Source organism: Nomascus leucogenys, chromosome 7b (genome assembly GCF_006542625.1).
Source record: "Nomascus leucogenys isolate Asia chromosome 7b, Asia_NLE_v1, whole genome shotgun sequence".
Lineage (NCBI taxonomy): Eukaryota > Metazoa > Chordata > Mammalia > Primates > Hylobatidae > Nomascus > Nomascus leucogenys.
The window spans coordinates 72,939,170-72,960,782 of record NC_044387.1 but is presented as its reverse complement, the minus strand read 5'-3'; the positions used below and the strand labels follow the sequence as shown (position 1 = coordinate 72,960,782).

At 41.9% G+C, this 21,613-nt stretch overlaps 1 long non-coding RNA gene across 1 annotated transcript in view; it reads left to right on the top strand.

Moving 5' to 3' along the window:
* Positions 1 to 1,121: 1,121 nt before the first annotated feature.
* LOC115836039 overlaps positions 1,122 to 21,613 on the top strand; it is a 104,616-nt gene continuing 84,124 nt past the window's right edge. Inside the window, exons 1-4 of the long non-coding RNA XR_004031041.1 lie at positions 1,122 to 3,221; positions 3,966 to 4,100; positions 16,183 to 16,315; positions 18,734 to 18,947. This is a non-coding gene — a long non-coding RNA (uncharacterized LOC115836039). The remainder of the gene's footprint in view (positions 3,222 to 3,965; positions 4,101 to 16,182; positions 16,316 to 18,733; positions 18,948 to 21,613) is intronic.

The following is a 21,613-nucleotide window of genomic DNA, read 5'->3' as shown; positions in this document are numbered from 1 at the left end:
ACCCCAGAAAGGAAGCAGGAGAAGAGAATTGAGTAGACAAAAGATTTCATCAATTTTGGATGTAGGAAGACAGATGTAGGAGTGGATTACTCCAGTTGAGTAGAGTATAAAAGCTACAATCTAATGTGCCCAGAAAGGGGGATACAAATGAGAAGCGAGCTAATCCCTTTTCTGTGAAAGGCAAAAGTAAGACAGGAGCTGAAAACTGGGGGACTAGCTGAAAAGGAGAACACATGGAATGATTGGAGCCCTACATCCTTTTCTCAGCCAGGGGACCACCTCTGTGTTACCCCCTATCCCACTACCCACTTCACCCCACCTTGCACTGAGCACACAGGCACAGAAGAGGCTCAGAAACAAAAATGGAGATTACATTCTCCCTAACCCTCTCCCAGAGTGCCAACAGTCTGAAATATACCAGAGGATTCTTTCCCAGAGAAGTGAACGACCTGAGAGAAAACGTCTCTAGATACTGGCATTTTATTGGAGGACTCCTTCAGTGAAACTGCTGGCTCCCTACCCAATCAGAGGAGAAATTTCTCATTCTAAGAGCCCCAACCATACAGAGCTTCCTATTCACTTTTTAGCATCTGTCTCTAAAATGTGAACAGATAGTCAAGAATCAAAGAACGTTTGAGAAAAGACTCTGATTTAAAAGACTAAGTAAGCCAAAAACTCATGAAATAAACTTTGAGAAAGTTTTATACCCTCAAAAAGATACTGCATCTTATAATATGGGAACAGAATACTTTTTTTTTTAAGACACAGTCTCACTCTGTCCCCCAGGCTGGAGTGCAGTGGCAAAATCTCAGCTCACTGCAGCCTCGACCTCCCCAGGCTCAGGTGTTCTTCCCACCTCAGCCTCCTGAGTAACTAGGACTACTCATGCCACCATACCTGGCTAATTTTTAATTTTTTTCTAGAGACAGGGTTTCACCATGTTGCCCAGGCTGGTCTCAAACTCCTTGGCTCAAATGATCCATCCACCTTGGCCTCCCAAAGTGCTGGGATTATGGGTGTGAACCACTTTGCCCTGCCTAGGATACAATTTTTAAAAGAGCTCATGGAAACTAAAATATAATAGAAATTTAATAAGAAAACCTTAAACTGAAAATAAAAATTGAGGAAATCAAACAAAAGTTGAAGAGATGGAAATTAGTAGAAAAAATATTAAAAACTTAGAGGATCAGTCTGGGACATCTGACATTCAAATAACAGGGTGTCCAAAACAGAAAATAGAAAACAAAGAATAAAATATTTTTAAATGCAAGAAAAATGAACAGAATTGGATGACAGAAAACCCCTAGATGGCAAGGACCCACTGAGTGCCCTTTGAATAAATGAATGAAAAACAAACTGCCCATCCATGTTCATCATTATGAAATTTTGAAGCACCTAGGCTAAAAAGACTTTCCTAAAACTTGTGGAGAGAAAAGTTGGGGTTAAATAAGAATTGGAATTTTGGACTTCTCAATAGCAACATCGGATGCTATAATAGAAGACAAAAGTCTTCAAAATTGTACAGGCAAAATATTTTCAATTTAGAATTTACACCAGCCAAATAATCAAGTGGGAGGGAGAATAAAGACATTTTCAGCATGGAAGGACGCAAAGCACTCCCTCTCAGAAACCTTTTCTTTCTGAAATGAATATGTGGTCCAGCAAACCACAATCAAGAAAAACGTGACAGAAAACAGGGATTTTAACACAGGAGATGGGTGAAGGGAGTTCTAGGATGGTAGGTGGGCATTTGGATTCAAGAACTAGCAGTTGAGGTGTAAGCAGGGAAAGTAATGGAAGAAAGGTCCTAAGAGTACAAAAGGAAATGATAATCATCTTATTATCATGCCAGAGCTTTTAGAGAAAATAAGCCTCAGGGTTCCGAACAGCTGATGATACATTTAGAAATTTTTTAAGGTTCAATATATAAAAAGCTATGCAACAGATAAAAATAAGGCAATTATTAATTTTTAAAAGTATGTTTAAAAACATAGTATACTAGTTAGCCCTAGAAACTATACTAAACTATATTTATGTAGCCATAAAAATGTAAATACTATGATTATGATTGCTAAAACATCAATGTGGGAGGACAGGATAGTAGAGGGAGAGTTAAATCCTCATCTACCATAATTAGAAGTTATTAATGTCTAAAATGAAAAAATAAGATGCACATACTATATAAAGATGGGACATATATATATATATATATATATATATGTCTGATATATATATATCAGAAGAGTTAGCTCAAAGTTAAAAATATTTGCTTCTATGGTTGGGGGGAAGTTTGAGGGTTATAGCATTTTGATATACTTTGAGTGTTTGCATTACTTTGCTAGAAATATATTTTTTAAAGCAAGTTCCCCCAACACCCTCTGCAAAAAAAAAAAAATCAATATGGCAGATTTCAGAAATAGTGACCTTTCCTTACCCATGCCAGTAGAATCCATCAACAAGAATGATCTATCTAGTCAGTCTCATGTCACAAAGAGAGTCTTAGGGATGCTCTTCCTGGAGGAGTTCTATAGTTAGATAGAGGCTAGGATGGAATCCATGTGTGGGCAAATTACCTTGGTTCTCTAGTCTCTTGTTTCATCTGTAAAACAGGCACAATAATAGTCCTAACCTCTTCAGGCTGCTGAAGACTGAACAGATGATCTAGGAAATGTGCTTAGCATAGTCTCTGGCTCATGAGTTCTTAATAAGAAGTACTTGATAATATCACTGTTAGCAGCATTCATCAGTCTCAAGGTGGAAACCATCATACATTTAAGATCTGGAACTAGCAGAATCCAGAGCTTTTGACTTCAGGTTCTGATTTTAGCATGTGCAGATGGATAAACTGAGTTGTAACCCCATGCATCTTATATCAAGAGGACCAGCCACTTGGGGATCCTCAAGAATATAGGTGCCCTCTCCCCTCTCCAACCTGTTTTCCCATCACCTCCTCCTAACTTTCATTGGGGTTTATTTCCAAATTCTCCCACCAGGTATCTTAAGTGTTTTCTCCACGTGGAAATGCTTTTCAGTAAAATGAAAATGACTGAACTTTTTATAAAGTGAAGTTCAGAGTATCCCTTCTGGGACTCTATTTTTTCCCTTGAAATTCTAGATCAAAATATCAAAAAGGCCAGAGTGGGGTCCATAGAAGAGCAGAAGCAATGAGTTGGAAGAACTTCTGTGCACCTCTATTAGTCCCGCTACATGGAATCCTTAGGGTGAGTTCATAATTCCCATGATGATCAAAGGTCTTTCATACCTGGAAGTGTGCAGTGTGAATTAGTCTGGGTGTACATTGGTCCCCAGCCTAGCTGTGACAGGATGTGCCATCACTGTGAGTTACTCCTGACTTTCCAAATCTGCCCAAGACAGTCAGAGACATTGCCCATGAAATCATCTGCCCTGGCTGCTCTCTCTAAAGGCCTAGAGCTGGTGAGAGCCTCAGAGGCCCACCCACAGGCATGGCAGTCAGCCTGGGGGGCTCCTGTGTCAGCTCAGCTCTCCAGGCTAAGTCCTAAGGTCTAAATGACAGACAGCTGCCACCTGATCCTTCTGAATACATCCTAGATAGCCAGAAAGCCCCCCAACCACAGACATTCCATGTCTCTGCACTTGGCGGGCTATTCATTTGTGTATGTTTTACTGTGGCTTTCCGCTTGGTGACCTAGACTCTTACCAAGCAAGATTCCTTAAGGTTTCAAAGCAGCTAGAGAGACCACTAGCAAGTTTCTCTTTGTTAAGAGCTTTTTAACTATTCCTGCTTAACTGAAGTTGCCTGTTGGTTGAAGTGGGCAGCTTCTTAATTTTCTGAAGTCGTCAGTGACAATTCCTAAGATGTCTCTGCAAATATTTTTAAGTGTGTATGAATAAATCAGGCCTAGTACCACTACCCTCAGTGAATTTTTTTTTTAAAATTAAACCAGCCCTTAGAGGCTTAAGATCTAATTTAATTGAATAACTAGGTGTCATAATGAGGGACTCCAATGAAAGAATGAAAGAATCTCTGAAGTGCTGATTGGCTGTTTCTGGAACTTGGCCCAAGTTCCTACTACAGATGTGACACGTCCACTTTTCTCAGAATTCAAGTCTCCTGGTTGGTGAGTACAATTCTTTAAAACTCATAGGAGAGGGATCCCGGTACTATATTCCTCAAAGCCTCCCCACCCCAGACTAACACACACACACACACACACACACACACACACACACACACACACACACACATTCTCCACCTGCAGGACCTGAGTCTACACACCCCCCAGTGTTTCTGTTTATTTCCACTCAGCTAAGGAGTCATTGCAATGGGGAAAATAAATTAGAACCAAATTAGACTGAGATTCAGAGTCCAGGAAGCATGGCTGCCTATGAAACATTACTGGTTGTTTTATGTATTCACTGCCTGGGGAGTGAGGTTGGGGGAAAGCCAGCTATGTGGCTAATCACTGCACAGAATGGAAATCTGGAAAGAGGTCTAAATCTGATAAGATATATAGTATCTTCTCTCCAGTTGTGTCCACCTCTAAGAAAAAAAAATTACAGAATATTCTCAATCTGTTAAAAATATCTTACTTCACTCTTTTCCCTTGCTTACCCTGGAGAAATCCAAATTAGAAAACTTCGTATTTAAGATAATCAACAGAGGAGAACAACAGATCAACTTGGGCTAATATCAGTAGCAGGGAAGACCAATTAACAAATTCATGAATTGTGTTGTTTACACTTCTATTCCTAAGGTTAATTATGCGATCAAGTAATAGCTTTTGCCTTGATTAGAGGGCCCTTAGGAAATAAAAGTGTGTTTCCTCTTTACAAGTATGTTTGCATTTCAGTCCTGCAATGATAGCACAGGAACTGGGCTCAGCAAACATTGCCTGTGCACACAGCTGTTATCAAAGCAGGTCTTAATTTAAATAGCCTCAAGACTCAACGTGTAAACAGAAGCATCATCCATAAAAGTGCTAATATTCACCTATACATTTTTTCTCTCTCTCTGCTTTGGACTACTTATAGTGTCAATTCTTTGCAGAAGTTTATTTTCCCATTATTCCCTATTGTAAAGAATCAGTAAAATTAGCTCCTGGGGCTATAGGTATAGAAGAAAGAAACATCGCCCACATTTCAGGAAGCACTCTCCGCAAGGCTGTTCCAGCTTCCTGTTAATAATGGCAGCTCACATTTTTGAGGTGCTATCCCATGGCAAGGGACCTCACATGAATAAATTCTGTAATCCTCACAATAAGCCTATGAGGGAAATATTGTTATATCCTCTCCTTTTCAGGTGAGAAAACAGAGGCACAGAAAGGTTATGTAAATTACACAAGTCCATAGCAGCTAGCTAAGCCAGGGTTTGAACCCAGGCATTCTGGCTCCAGTGTGGACACATTTAACCACCATGTGCTGTTGCTCCTCTCTTTAGGGCCCTGACTTAAGTGTGCGGTGTTAGAAAACAGTGAGTTATTTCACCCAAATGAAGAAGCAACACATTGTGCCATTTTAAATTCTCAAGTGAAGTACAAAAGTTTCCTTGTCCGCCTACAATCCACTTCTGAGTAATCTGACCCAACGTCATCAGAAAGAAAATGGCTTCCTTGGGGATTGCTGAAAGCGTTAGAGAGATGTGACCAGAGATCTCCGTCACGCTGATTCCTCCCTTGCCTTGCCAGGAGCACTGGGCCAGCCTACATTGGCTATTCAGCGCTTGTTGAGGTTGGGTTCTCCTATGGCAACACAGTGATGCCCAGCTGGACACAAACCTTGATTGATAATGGTGGTAAATTAAGAGATGGCTTATTGGCTTTAACAAGGACGACCCACAGAATATTCTGGATTAAGAGCAATGAACCAATTCATTTCATGTCTTCTTTTTCACAAGAGCACCTACTGAAAAATGGAGGAGTGATGTACAGGGGTTGTGTTCTCAGGCTTTGGAATCAAATGGAACGGAATCAAATTCAGACTCTGCCATTTACAGCTCGGTGGCCTCAGGTACATTACTTCCTCTTTTTGCACATCGGTGGCCTCATCTGTAAGAGTACTGCCTCAGACACCGTAATGAAGATGAACTCAGACTATCCAGGTACAGAGCTTCATTCTTACTACTCAGAGTGTGTTGCATTGTCCTGCGGCAGCAGCACCCTCACCAGAGAGCTGCTCGGAAATGCAGACTCTTCGGTCTTGTTCCAGACCTGCTGAACCAGAATCTGTACATTCACCCTCCGCTGCTGATCTGAATGGTCCTTCATCTCAAATACTGAAATGTGAGAGGTCATGGCAAGTGAAGCACATAATGACCATTAATTGTAATGATATATATTGAAATTATCTGCCATCAAAGTAAGCTCAGCATCACCATTACAGGAGTAAAGTGTTAAAGGAAAGAGACCTTGGAAATGAGAGGCAAGGTCCAGGTTGGAAACCCCCTCCCTGCTTCTCCAGCTCCTCAGTTTCTAAATTCTCAGAGATACAGGGAAAACACTTGCAGAAAGTAACTAAGCCTTTTTGGAGAAACTCTTGGGAAGACCAAAGTCAGGGAAACAAACAGCTATAAAGTTTATGGTTTTTGCGTCAGTCAATGACAGAAACCGGCAATTCATGCCTTGTACCTGAACTAGCAAAGCCTTTTCTTTTCTTTTTTTTTTTTTTTTTTCAAAGCACAACCCAAGTCTCCTGCCAGATCATGGCTTTTAATTTAAGTGTACAGTTACTGCTCAAAAGTGATTCACAAGCCTTTAAAGAGCCACTCTCCTTTAGAAGTCTGTTTAGAATGCAGAGGGTTTGAAGATTAGTGTTGGGAGTGAGAGCATTTGACTGCCTAAGTGTTCAATCTCCCAGGTACTTAGATATTTCTCAGCAAGAACTGATGTTCATTAAACTGTAAGCAAATTAGAGTTCAAGTCAAAGATATAAAGGAAGACATAATTAGTGTACGGGAGTCATCCACCATCGTAAGCCTTCTCTTAGGTAAGAAGTCTTCAGAATTAGTTCCCTGCACAAAAGAAAATTATACAGCTGCTTTATGCAGGCTGCCGATGCTATGTTTTATTGCACGCAATTTACAATGAAATGAAGCAGAAGTTTGCAAGACTACATTAAAGCTTTAATTTTCCTTTTGGGTTTTACCTCCATTTTATCTTTAGAAGAACCCAGAATGGTTTGATAAATAGAGTATTTTGCCAGTCAATAAATTAAAAAGCTATTTTTACCAAGTGGACACTGAATTGCTACTGCACGTGACAGAAGCTTCCTGGGATTTCAGAGGGTGGAAGGGTACACCATCCTTCAGCAGAACTGATTTGTGGAAAAAATATTGCTCCCTGTTCCCCAAATCTAACTACTCTGAAGAAATGTGGTTCTCAGTGACTTCTGACACACTCTGGTGGCTGTCTTATTACGGGGTCTGGGTTTCAGGCAAAACTTTTGGGAATCAGATAAAGGAACTGGACTCCCATAAGACAATAAATCTCATCAGACATATTGTAGACTGACCCTCCAGCCCCAACAGGAGCTTTGTAAGGAATGAAATACCAATGCTCCCCCATCCCACCCTGTAAACGATTATTTTCAACTGAGCTAGAAAACCTGAGAGAGCCAGGTTTGAGTCTGTAGAACTGTCACGTGCCGCACTCTGTGCCACCTCCAACTATCCATCCCCAGGCTTTGCCAGTTAAAAGGCAGGATGGCTGGCGGCGGTGGCTCACACCTGTTATCTCAGCACCTTGCGAGGCTGAGGCAGGTGGATAACTTAAGTCCAGGAGTTCAAGACCAGCCTGGGCAACAGATGAAACCCTGTCTGTATAAAAAATACAAAAAATTAGCTGGGCATGGTGGCTCGCGCCTGTAGTCTTAGCTACTCAAGGGGCCAAGGTGGGAGGATCACTGAGCCCAGGAAGTAGAGGTTGCAGTGAGTCATGATTGCCCCACTGCACTCCAGCTTGGGTGACAGAACGAGACCCTGTCTCAAAAAATAAATAAATAAATAAATAAAATGAAAGGTGGGAGTGAACTTGGAAAGAGGTCGGGAAAACCCTTCCTTGAATCTGGATCTGGAAGGTGGTTATAGAGCTCCGCCTGGCATTTGCCCTAGGACCCCACTTCTGTCGCTCTGCAGAGCAGGGGATGGCCCCAGGGTCTGGTCTGAAGGGGGAGGTTTTGGAAGCCATCATTGGCTGAACAGACCCCTGAAAGAGTAGCCACAGTATGGAGGCTCCTGGAGGGTCCAAGAGAGGAACCTGCAAGCTGGCTGGGAGTTGAGGCTCAGCAGGCTGACCACATTTAGGCTGCCCTCGACCTGCAGCCTTGAGGTCCAACTTTATGGGAAAGGTGCTGGTGCAGCTGACCTGGCTGGAAACACTATTTTGAAACTAAAATGGTGTTCCGTTTGCACCATCAGTAGTAATAATGGCCACCTGTCAGCAAGCCAGTTTTTGATGCTACAGCAAGCCTGAGAAATGGGTGAGTTTTATCTCTAATTTACCAATGAGCAAAAGAGGCTGAATGTGTGTCTGTCGTTTGACTCGTCAGATGGTGGTGGAGATTGGAGATTGCCCTCTACCCAGGAAACTAAAGCTGGCCCTCCTCTTTGTCCAGTTCCAGGAAGTTCTGGAAGTTGGGGAATATGTAAGATACAAGAAGAAACGTATGATGTGATTTCTGAGGAAGGGAGTAGAATGTTCAGAGAAATGGGAGGAAATACGGATTCAGGAAAGCAGGGGAAATTTTTAAAAGAAGGATCCCAAGAAGGAGGGTTAGGAATGGAAGGAAGCTCACGGTCATCCCGAGTTCTGGGCAGCGAGGAGTGAGGCTCTCTGTGTGCAGTCCCACCTTACTTGAGTCAAGAACCTCAAAAACATTCCTGGAGCCTCATGTGTGGGAACTGTAGCCGAGAAGGAATCTGAAGGGACATAGCACAAGCCACTCCAGAATCACCTGCAGATGTGGAAATTCTTCCATCACATAACATAGTGCAGTGAGGTGACCACTGGCCTGGTGACAAAACTCCAGCTGGAGCCTGAGACCCGCCCCATTCCCCTGCCTGGAGGATAGGTGGGGTTGCTCCCAGGGGCCTCTCTCCCAAAGAAGAAGGGAGCAGTCCTGCTGCCAGGCTCGGTCTACATGGCTCCATGTTCCAAGGGGGATCTGGTGGTGCCCGCTGGTCTTTGGAATAGGGAGGAGATGGGATACCCAAGTGGGAACATGTGATGTAGGGCCCGGTCACACAACGCAGTTCTGTTGATTTTGCAACTATCATCCATCCAGTGGCCTTCTTTCTAAAAGCACCATTAGGTGTATTTTGTTTGTTCCTTTGTTTTATAAGACATACATTTTAGTTAAAACTTAATTTTCTCACTCTCTAGGACACCTGGCACCAAGACTTTGGGATTACTTGTTGAAAAATTGATTGGGGGGCAGGGAACAGAGTAAAATAGAGAAAGAGAGAAAACTAAAAGAAAAATCATTTCTCCCAGCACTACAAATGAATCACTAAAAAAAACCCCAAACTCCCAAAGCAGCAGTATGTCTACTGTTTTGCCTGGGAACAGAATCACCTGGCACGCACGAGCTGTTTCCTGAGCTTGGTCTGTCAATGCATGGCCTCATCATTAATTAACATTTCCAAAAGGCCCTTCTTGCACGGTGGATGAGGGAGCTCAATTTGCTGTCCTGAGGACAGGGGCAGGCAGCTGACTCATAACATTTTGTAAGAGAAACTGGTCTTGCTGCCCTGGTACAGGGACAGAGGCTATGGAAGTAAATGAAGCAGAATCAGAAGAATCAAGAGAAGCTGCAAACAGAGGCAAGGCCCTGCCAGGCCCAGACCCCTCCCTGTGAACCACGAGGAGGTGCTGAGGGGGAGCTGCAACCCAAGGGTTCCTCAAGAGGACTGTCAGGCTCTATGGCAATGGAAACAGGCCAAGAGGGGCCTTGCACACAGAAACACCAAACGTTCTCAGATTTCCAGGACTGACCTGACTGCCTTCTATTCTTTTCAAGAAAAATGTATTGGCATTTCTGCTCTAACATCACATATACATTGCTAAAAACCCTGAGTTATACAAAATGGCATGCTAAAAAATAATAGGGCTTATGGGAAAACTAGAGTTGGGGCAGTCCATAAAAACCGATGGAACTTAGTAACCAAAGCACTCGCTAACAACAATCACAACCTTAATAAAATACGAGCCTGGTTACATCTATCCTGACGTTTCCACCGGGCATCAGCAGCAGCGAATTCCCGGCAGCCTTAAAGCCTCTTGCTTCTTCCTGAACATAGGGTCTGGGGGGCATTCACTTCCACAAGAGAGAAGTTTCTTCAAAGTACAAAGTCTCAAAGTCTCATTCAGGATGTGGGCTTCCTCATTAATATTTTTAACTTTGGGGGATATATAATCAAGCTCCTGGATCTAATTCTAGTTTATAAGAAATATGGGAGATAGATGAACATCTTAAATTGCACCGTGAAGATACAATTAGCCAAATCCAGTGTAAACCTGATTTCACTAACCCAACTATAAAAATGCCTTTTTTAACAGTCAGCCAAGATTAAGCAATGATTTATCATAGGTGATATTTCGGAATTAGTGTTTATTTTGTGAGATGTGATAGTAACATTGCAGTTTTTATAGTTATATGTTTTAAAAATCTTTATTAGAGATAAAAATAAAAACAGATGATGTGAATATACCAAAAAAATTTTAGCAGTTGTTAGACCTAAGGGACTGGAATGTGAGATTTCTTTATACTATTTTCATTACTTTTATACAAAATTGAAATGTTTTGTAATATTTTTAAAAAGGCCCTTTTCTTATACTGCCAGAAAGTAAGGAAGGGCTAAAAATAAATAAAAGTGTTTAAAAAGCCAAACAAACACCCTCTCCCTGCCAGTTGTGGGGTACGTCAACTGGAAGAGCTCCCAATGGCCAAAGCTGGAACAATTTGAGCAAAATAATAATAATAATAAAATAAGATAGAATTATATTATAACTGAAAGTATAAAATAAATATCCTTAAGCTCATACTGACATCGACAAATGAGCGGAATGGGACAGAAGAGACAAATCTCCCAAACAGAAGAATTCCAAATAATTGATGTAGATACTCCATCTTGTAAGGTGGACCCTGTCTCTCCACTCCTTAAGTGTGGGATGCATACAGGGACTTCTGTCCAAAGGCTGGAGCATGGAAAAGATGGGGGAAATTAGTAACTCTATAAGTGAAGAAACCAGACAAACACTACCTCAGCCCAGTGATCAAAGTCAGCATCAACAGTGATAAGTCATATTGATAATATGTGCCCCGGATATGTGATTAAAATGTCATTTTACCTCTGTGATCTTCATCTGAAAATCTTTTAAGCCCAGTCTAATTATGAGAAAAGCATCAGACAAATCCCATCAGAGGGTTTCTACAAAACGCCTGACCAGTACTCCCCAAAGCTGCCAAGGACATCAGAAACAAGGAAAGTCTGGGAAACTGGCACAGCCAAGAGGAGCCCAAGGAAACATAATGACAGAATGTAATGTGGGGTCCTAGGACAGAAAAGAGATACTGATTTTTTTTTAAACCTAAGGAAATCTGCATAAAGTATAAACTTTAGTTAACAATAATGTATCAAGCCTGGGCAATATAGTGAGACTCTGTCTCTACAAAAAAACATTTAAACATTAGCTGAGCATGGTGATGCATGTCTGTAATCCCAGCTACTTGGGAGGCTGAGGTAGGAGGATGGTTTGAGCCCGGGAGGTGGAGGTTCCAGTGAGCCGAGATCATGCCACTGCACTCCAGCCTGGGCAACAGAGCGAGACTCTGTCTCAAATAATAATAATAATGTATCAATATTGGATCATTAATTGTGTCTAATGTACTATACAAATGTCAGTTGTTACTAATAGCAGAAACTGGGTACAGGGTATGTGGGAACTATCTTCACAAATTTTCTGTAAATCTAAATTTACAGAAAAATTTTCTCGAAATCTAAAACTGTTCTAAACCATACTTTAACAAAAAAATAGGAGCAGATGGATTAGCAAGATATAATCGTCCCCGGACCCAATTATCTTTTGATTTTTAAAAATGTCCTAGAACACTATGGCAGTTAAAGGAATCCAGTCTGGTGGACCAGTGGAGCAGGCTGTGGCCAGCTGAGGCAGGATGGGGCTCAAGGACCTCCTGCCCTCCCACCTCATTCATTTTTATTAACTCCCAGCCCTTCCCACTCTTCTAACCTCTGCCCCTCTAGAAATGCCCTCAGTTTACTCCCACATGCTTTTGCACCTGACTTCCTTGTTACTTTGTTTAATAACAGCTTTATCGAGATATAATTTATGTACCCAAAAGTTTACCCTTTCAAATGTACAATTCAGTTGTTTTTAGTATATTTACAGACTTGCACAACCGTCACCACTGTCTAATTTTAGAACATTTTCATTACCCAAAAAAGGAATCTCAAACTCGTTAGCAATCACTAACCCATGCACCCAGCAACTACTAATCTGTTTTCTGCCTCTATCACTTCGATGGTTTTGGACATTTCCTATACATGGACTCATACAATGTGTGATCTTTTGTGACTGGCCTCTTTCACTTAATACAGTTTTCAAGGTCCATTCATGTTGTTGCATGTATCAATATTCCATTCTTTTTTAAATTTTTAAAAAATGTTTCTTTAATTTTTTTTTGAGACAGGGTCTCACTCTCACCGAGGCTGAAGCGAAGTGGCACAATCACGGGTAACTGCAGCCTCAACCTCCTGGGCTGAAGTGATCCTCCCACCTCAGGTGCCCTCCCCTCCACCACAGTAGCTGGGACTACAGGCCCACCCTACTACACCCAGCTATTTTTGTTTGTTTGTTTTTGGTAGAGACTTTCACTATGTTGCCCAGGCTAGTCTCAAGCTCCTGGACTCAAACAGTCCTCCTGCCTTGACCTCCCAAAGTGCTGAGATTATAGGCAAGAGCCACCAGGCTGGGCCCATTCCTTTTTTTTTTTTTAATTGTTGAATACTTACATTGTATGGATATACCACATTTTATTTATTCATTCAATTGCTGATGGATATTTGGGTTGTTTTCACCTTTAGGCTACTATAAATAATGCTGCTATGAATATTCATGTACGAGTTTTGTGTAGACATGTTTTCATTTCTCTTGGGTATATACCTAGGAGTAGAATTGCTGGGTCATATGATAACGTTATATGTAACCTTTTGAGGGGCTGCCAAACTGTTTTTCAAAGGGGCTGCACAATTTTATAGTCCCATCAGGAATGTAGAAGGGTTCCAATTTCTTCATATCCTCACCAACATTTATTATTGTCTTTTTAAATTTTAGCACATCCTAGTGGATGTGAAGTCAGGTATCTCACTGTGATTTTGATTTGCATTTCCTCAATGACCACTGATGTTGAGCACCTTTTCATATGCTTATTGGCTATTTGTCTATCTTCTTTATAGAAATATATATTAAAATCTTCTGCCTATTTTTAAATTATCTTTTTATTGTTGAGCTGCAAGAGTTCTTTACGTATTACATGGGAGAAATTCAAATATTTTCTCCCATACTCTGGGTGGTCTTTTCCCTTGTTTAATGGTGTCCTTTGAAACACAAAAGTTTTTAAATTAGATAAGGTCCAATTTATCTTTTTTTGTTGTTGTGTCTCTTGTTCCTTTTTGTTGTTGTATCTAAGAAACCCATGACCCTAGTTCTATGAATATTTATACTTATATTTTCTTCTAAAAGAGTTCTATAGTTTTAGCTCTTACATTTAGGTGTGTGATTGACTTTGAGTTAATAATGGTATGAGGGTCCAACTTCATTCTTCTGCTTGTGGATATCCAGTGGTCCCAGCATCATCTGTTGAAGAGGATGATTTTTTTCCCTTGTTGAATTGCCTTGTCACCCTTGTTGACAATTAACTGATCATAAATGTAAGGGATTACTTCTACTTTCTTATTTTCTAATAGCTATTTTTTTTATTACCAAAGACATATTTGTTCATTGCAGAACTTTTGGAAAATATGACAAAGAACAAAGGAGAATATATTAAAACATGCTATAATCTCATCATCTAAAACAAACCAGGTTTTTGAAGCTATCATTTTGAAATATGTTTCCTGGTAAATAAAAAACCTGGGGCAGAGAGTGGAGGTGTTTTGATGGTCTGTATATCCTAACAGCTCCAAATGTGGTTCTGATGTGCAGCCACAGTTGAGAACCACACTGAGAAAGGCTGTGGTGAGCCATGCAGGTGTGCTCAGGGGAGCTCCAGGGATGAAGGTTGTGCAAGCATCCTGGGGAGTGAGTTGACCCAGGACAGCATCTCAGCAGCCTAACAGTCGGGAGAGTCAGGGTGCCTGGGATTGGCTGATTTCCTTGGGCTCCCCTGCCGTACCCTATGGCTCCTGCTCTGGGACCCACCACACCTAGGATTCAGCCTTCCTCTGTCTATGCCACTACTGCTTGTGCTTTTCTGTTTCGGTTTTTTCCTAATGTTTCTCTTTTTCTTACTCTCAAATTCACAGTCCTCCGAGAGTAGGTCTGATTGGGTCAGTGATTCACAATCCAACATGGAGCAACTTGGAGTCCTCAATACAGGTCACTGGAAGTGACCATGTAATTTGTCATTCAAATTGGGGCCCTTCTGAGAGTGAATGGCTAATGGTGATGAAACTGGAGCAGCAGGGATAAAGTAGGACTGTCCCAGGCAGATTGGGATAAATGGTCACCCTACCTACAGGCCCCCGATCTTCCTGAGGTTCATTCCAGCATTCTCCAGGGTGCTCTGTGTGAAATCCTACATATTCAGCCCCGCTCTTCCTACCTCTTTCTTGATCATGTATATTGTAAATGTACAATATGTATACATTAACATATTGAAGGCTCTGAGAAAGAAATGAGTGACTGTTTAACCTTTTTCATACTTATGTGACTATCTTGTCTTTTCTTTTTGTAATATGTGTTTCGTGGGTTCCTTTGCCCTGTGGATTCCTTCTCCCACCTGTCATAACCTCCAGTACTAGCCAATTAGTGCGTCCCCTGCCAATTAAGTGATTGGTTCAGGGATGGTCACATGATAGAATTTGGACAAATGAAGGCATTACTCCCAGCACTTGCGTAAAAGCTACCAAACCTTTTTTCTTTCCTTCTCTAGAAGATGTGAGGTAAAGATGGAATTACTATAGCCATAATGTGAAAATGAGCCTAAATATTCCATCAACTCCTTGGAGGGCAGAAGAGAAATCCTCTGCATCCTCCCTGATCCTAAGGGAATAAGTAAATCAGGGACAACTCCAGTGGCTTCCTAGCAGAGATTTAAAAACCCCTGTCAATGACCAACTCAAACATCATTTGTAAGGAAAGACAGGGGAGACAAACAACTTCCCAAAAGAAAACAGGTCCGTGGTGACATTATGGAACTATTGGATGGTTTCCCAGCTGAATCCAGCCTTGCCTTTGGGTTATTAGCCAAATTATTACTGTTTGTTCCTAAGCCTGTTTGGTTTGGGTTTTCTTTCACTTGCAATTAAAAAAAAAAAAAAGGCTACTTTGGGGAAAGCTGATTTTGTTCTATACTTCTTGAGCACAGACCAAGGTACTGGGGGAAGAGGCAGGTATCATATATCACAAAAGCAAGTGGCTATTGATGAATACTGAGGAGAGAGCTGTGGTCACAGCAGGCTGGGTGTACTCTTCAGTATTTTGACAGTAAAGCACAAATACTTCGAACATCATCAAATCACTTCTGCTACATGATTTATAATTACTGCATAGTATTCTATTGTATGTATTTATTATTCACTTAATCAACTGCCCTATTTTTGTTCTTTTTAGAAGAACAAAATATAAATATAATATTATTTAATATAAATGATGCTTTGATGAACATCTTGTGCATAACTAATTGTTCGTGGACATCTCCAATTATTTCCTTATGACTGGTTAATCAAAGTGGAATTGCTAGGTCAACTGGTGTGACATGGTCTTAAAGCTTTATATACCCATTGTTAAATTGCCCTCCAGGAACGTTGCATCAGTTTACACTCCCAAGACAGAGCCAGGAGAGAATATATGCCAGGGGCTCCCTGTGGGATTATTCCAACACCTTCGCCAATTGATAGAAAATGAGATCTCCTTGTTTTAATGTGCTCTGTTATTATTATTAACTGGCCATCTTGGGTTTTTATAGGTTTTTTTTTTCCTCATCCAAGAATCTAAGAAGAGTCCATAAAGAAGGCTGACAACAAATGAATGGAGAAAACACAAGCCCCAAAGCCTGCAGCACAGCCAGGGACCCTCTGTGAGCTGAGTCTGTGAGTTAGGTAAGAGCATCTCCCAGAGGTCTGGAGATAGGCCTGGGACTCAGAAGAGAAAAGGGCAGGCACAAAGGAAGGTGACACTTTACAAGATCCATCAGCATCACATGTAGTAACTCCATACAGAGTCATGCAGAAGAAAGAAGAAAAGAGAGAGAGAGAAAGAAAGAAAAGAAAAAGAAACTCAGATCATTTTCAGAGGAGAAGATGCCAGCCAGGGCTTTTTGCAGCAAAGTCATTAAAACTCTTTGCTCCATTTCAAAGGTGTTCCTGGGGGAAGGTGAGGGCCTCACAGACTGGGGACAGGGGAACACTGGGGGACAGAGGGTCCTTGCCTCTTGGGAGGCCACAAAGGGGCCACCTCCGATCCACAACACCCCTGCCTTCACTAAACTTAAAACTTGGTGCCTTCCTCTGTTTCTCTGTTGGGTTAAAGGGCAGTTCTTATTTCTGAAGTAAAAGTAGAACTTTTGTCATTTTTTCTCGGAGCAACACATCCCCCAGGAACCAGCCCACACCCATTTTTCCTGGATTTCTCTGCCCTGGCATGCAGAACCTCTCCTTCTATTTGAACCTCTCGTTGTCATCACTGTTTGCCTGTGGGTTTGGTCTCCTGCACACATACCATATCCCCAAGGCAATGGGACTCAAGACTGATTTTTAAAACACATGTTTTTTTTTTTTTTCTGACTACAAAAGACATACAAGAGCAAAGAATAAATAAAAATTGTACATAATCCTACCATCAGGGATAACTACTATTAACATGACCTCTACATATCTGATAGTTTTCCTTGGCATAGATAAATATGTAATCTTTTCAAAACATAATTTCTAAAGGAATCTTCTTCCTGAGGCCTCCCCCTCCCTATCCTTGACCCATTTGCTCCAAATAAAATTCGTGTCACAGACTAATGAGCTTATTGGAAAAAGAGAAAGCAACATGACTGCTTTAGAAATTCTCTGTGATACACATGAAGGAAATTACTACCTTAACATGCATTTCAAAGGTTTTCTTTTGTACAAATATGACCTGTCAGATGGCCCCTGCTTCCTAAGCTTCCAGGAGGTTATTGTGAAAGAGATTCTTTTCTCTTTTTAACAATCATAAATGGGAAATAATATTTGAGTTGGGTAGTCTCAGAGGCCAAGCAATTGGCGGGATAATGAGATACAAACAGGAACAGATAACAAGGCTGGGGAGGTGCAAGGTCTCTCCATGTGGGAAGGCAGCAGGGAGGTTTCCTGGGAGACTCAGGGTCCACCAACCCCCAGGACCCCAGAGCAAGTGTCTCTTGAAGACCCAGAACAAGCTTGCAGACCAGATGCAGCACTTGTTCTGGCACCTTCGTTGACACCAGCTGCCCCTGGCACTTGGGTGAGGGAGGTGCCTTCAAGATAGATGGGGCATCCCAAGTATAGAGGCTGATAAAGAACTGCTGTAGCCCAGGGCTGCCAACTTCCTGACCCCATTTGTCTCAAAGCATCCTGCTAACAGGCATTTTCTCCTTAGTAAGATGAGCTCTGCCATCTAACTCTGTCATCTGAGGCCCGAGAATCTTTTGGGTGAATCCTGGAACTACAGACTGGCTCATCTAATTTGATGAAATTTCTTTTAAAAATAATTAAAAAGTTACCCAGGCATGGTAGCTCACACCTGTGGTCCCAACTACTGGGGAGGCTGAGGCAGGAGGAGCACTTGAGGCTGGAAGTTCCAGGCTGCAGTGAGCTATGACTGTGCCACCTCACTCCAGCCTGGCCGACAGATCGAGACTCTGTCTCAAACAAAACAAAAACATAAAGGTAGTTTTTACTTAAATACTTAACCCATCCTTTAGCCTTCTTTAGGAATACTTTAGACCAGTGATTCTCAAAGTATGGTCTCTGATTATCAGCAGCAACCTGTCAGAAATGCAAACTATGCCTTACCCCCAGACCTACTGAATCCAAAAATCAGAAAATGCTGGGTAGGCCCAGCAGTCTGCAATTCTGACTCACCTAAAATTTGAGAACCATTGTTTAGGGAAGGAAAAAGAAAAGAAAAGAAATACGTGTGTGTGTGTGTGTGTGTGTGTGTGTGTGTGTGTGTCTACACACACATTTATATACTGTATACACACACTGGTAGATGTGACTTAGGTGGCTGTGCAAACACAACGCATTCTATTATAACAGAAATTCCTTTTGGGAAGACTTAGAGAAAGACTTTGCCAACACCTCTGTCCCCAAGGTCCCGAGTGCACAATCCGAACACCATGACAAGGGCAAGTGGCAGTTTCTGTAGGCTTGTCTTTGGAAAATGAACTCCTGCTGGCCCTTGCTTCTATTCCCCTTTCCCGGTTCCCCACCCTGCACTCTCCCCTTTACATTTTCTTTTCTTGCCCCTGAATATTCCCTTCATGACTGAAAAATGCCTCCTTTCAGGGACCAGCTGTCTTCTCCATGAAGCCTGCCCTGATTCTCCCCAGGGGGAAGGCTGGCCCCCTTTTCCAAACTCCCACTACATTTTGTCCAAACGGTGTTGGAAGCCACTGGGACTCCCCAAGAACAAGATCCAAGTTGAAGGCACCTTTTCCACCCCGGCCAGTGGACATGGAAGGAGTGCCGCACACACCTGTCCTGACTGCAAGAGCAGCAGGTAAGGATGCACAGCAAAGCAGGTAGGGGAGGGCTTGAGGGAGGAGAAGGAAAAGTCATGGAAATGAATCAGCATCTAAATGGTGACATGATAGACCAAGACAAATTGGCCCTCTAGTTTCCAGTTTAAAGATGGATTATCACATTAATGTTAAATTCTATTTAAATGAGCCTATTTCTTCACAGTGGGCATTCAATGAAATACCCCTGTGGAACAGAATATTAGGAGAAAAGAACAAAGGCTCAATAAAGATGGGAATAGCTAAGGGTAAAACCAACTGTATCCGTAAAAAAATACATCTTTTAAGCTTTATTTCCCTGGTCTCAAAGACATCATCCCTATTTTTCTTTTTGCAACCAGTACCAATTGCTCCTTTGTGTGATTAACAATGAGCTCTTTAATTTTCTACCACTTGACCATGCTCCATTCAGCAAGGTTCATCCTTATTTCCTCAGCCTTCTCTGACAATTTCACCTTTCATGCCGGGAATGTAATTGCTGAAAGGCAACCTCTGAATCCTGAGAATTTGGAACAGCCTTCATTATTCTAGCCTCCGCCTCACCTCCCTGTTTTGTATCAATCCACTAAACTTAGTTCAATGCCAGAACATCCAAAGCATCTTACACAGACTGTTGGTGGGAGGTGAGACGTCAGACAGCCAATTCTCTCCTCATTCTACAGACGTCAGAACTATCTCAGCCTCTTGCAGCTGCCATTGATCCCTAGGTCTGTGAAAACAGCACATTCAAATTTTAATGGTTGCCTCCACCAGAGCAAGTAGAGATTAGAGCCAGCTGTGGTTCTAGATGCACAGGCATCTAGATGGGAACACAGACCTGCGGTCCATGAGAGCAGAAGTTGGAAGCCAGACTGACTTGGGTGGGTTGCCTACCCTATCGTTTGAGGCAATGACTTGTAGCATCACCTCCCCAAGGCTCAGTGTCCCTCACCTGTAAAATGAGGGACTAAACGAGAAATCAAAAGACTGCTTGGCAGAGTGTCTAGAATAGAGTAAGTGCTCAATAAAAGATATTAACTAATAATTATAATAGTAGTAGACTTCCATGTGGTGACTAGCCAGCCAAGCTGACATTCGGCCTGGGGTCCCTGGGACCTGTTGTTGTTGTTGCTGTTCTTTGTTTGATTTTTACCAGTCACTTCTCTCTAACCTGCTCCGATCAGGCAGAGCTGAAGCTGTGCATGAACACAGCTAGCCAGCTGAGGGGCCGTCCCATCATCTCCTCCCAGTCCATTTCAGGAGGCTGGACTCTTCTGTTGTATCAGCTGCACATCACCTCATGTAGATCGCCCTGACAGCCTGACTCCCTTGCTTGTAACAACTTGAGAACAGGACCTGTTTCATTTAGTCCTAAATCCTCCTTCTCAGTAAATCTTTGCTGAATGAATGAATGAATGAGCAAAAACTACCTCTGCCCCAGCACCAGTTGTATCTCTATATCCAGTTTAATTCTTTGCTTGATCAACACTTGGTCTGACTTGTCACTGGTCCCTTGGGCTGCTAGTTCCTCCTGGGACAGGGGCTCCTCAGCTTTCCACCTGGACCCTGCATGGCCCTCCCTTGTCAGGAACAGTGGAAGCCTAGGCAGAGAGGGCTGGGTCTTAGTAAGGGCAGAGGATCAATAAACTTCCTCTGCTAAAGAAAAAGTTCCCATAATGGGATAAGGCTGCACCATTTAGGACAGCAACCCAGGGCCTTTCTTTTTCAAATCTAGCTTCACGCAGAAGCAATAACTTTTATTTGAACATCCTTTGATTTTAAACATTATCAATCAATATGCATTTAAGAGCACCAGATATGTGTTTAGCATTTTACTACATGCTGAGGGTAAGAAAGAAGGGCTGTATTGTTCTGAATATAAAGTAGGTTTTCTTTAATATTATACAATAAAACATGCATTTCTGCTATTTGCTTTACTGGTGATCCCAGCTTTTTTATGCATGCACACTTCATCTCCAGGAAGGGAGGAGGAGGGTCAAAGGATATTGGGGTGGGAGGATGTAATAGCAGCACTTATTATTTCACTCATTGTTAGTAACATTTTCATAGCAATTCAAGTCAATAAACATGCAATAGCACTTTGGTAAGAAATAAACTTACAGGTACAAATTAAATATAACAAAATCTAAACTTAAACTGTCATCAATTAATGTTTAACTCTGGTGTCTTTTTCATTTTAAGAAAAATGTTTTCCCCTTTCCATGTTGATTGGGCCAAGATCCAGAACTTTCAACTTCCTACTGTGTTAGTTGATACATGGAGCGGAGAGGCTGGGAGGCTACTCACAGGATGGTTGGGAAGGTTGCAGATGGGAATTAAAAAAAAAACAAAAAAACAGGACCTCCCAAGCACAGCCATATCACTGGGTCTTGCAGAGATTAGAATGGAGTCCCGGAAATGGAAGGATCCAGCACAGCTCTTGGGACTGGGCTCTCATTGCCCCCACTAGCAGGAGTTTGTTGATTCTCTGCCATTACTGAGACAGGCCTCGTTCTGCCTTGGTCTCTGTTGTTCCTGCCTTTCCATTAGCCCTTCATCCTCTAGTCAAAGTATTGTTCCCACACCTCGTGGATTTTGTCTTCTGTTTACACAAAATTCAGCTTCTCTCATGTGAGTTTTCTCTGCTTCTAGTTCTATTAGCCAACTC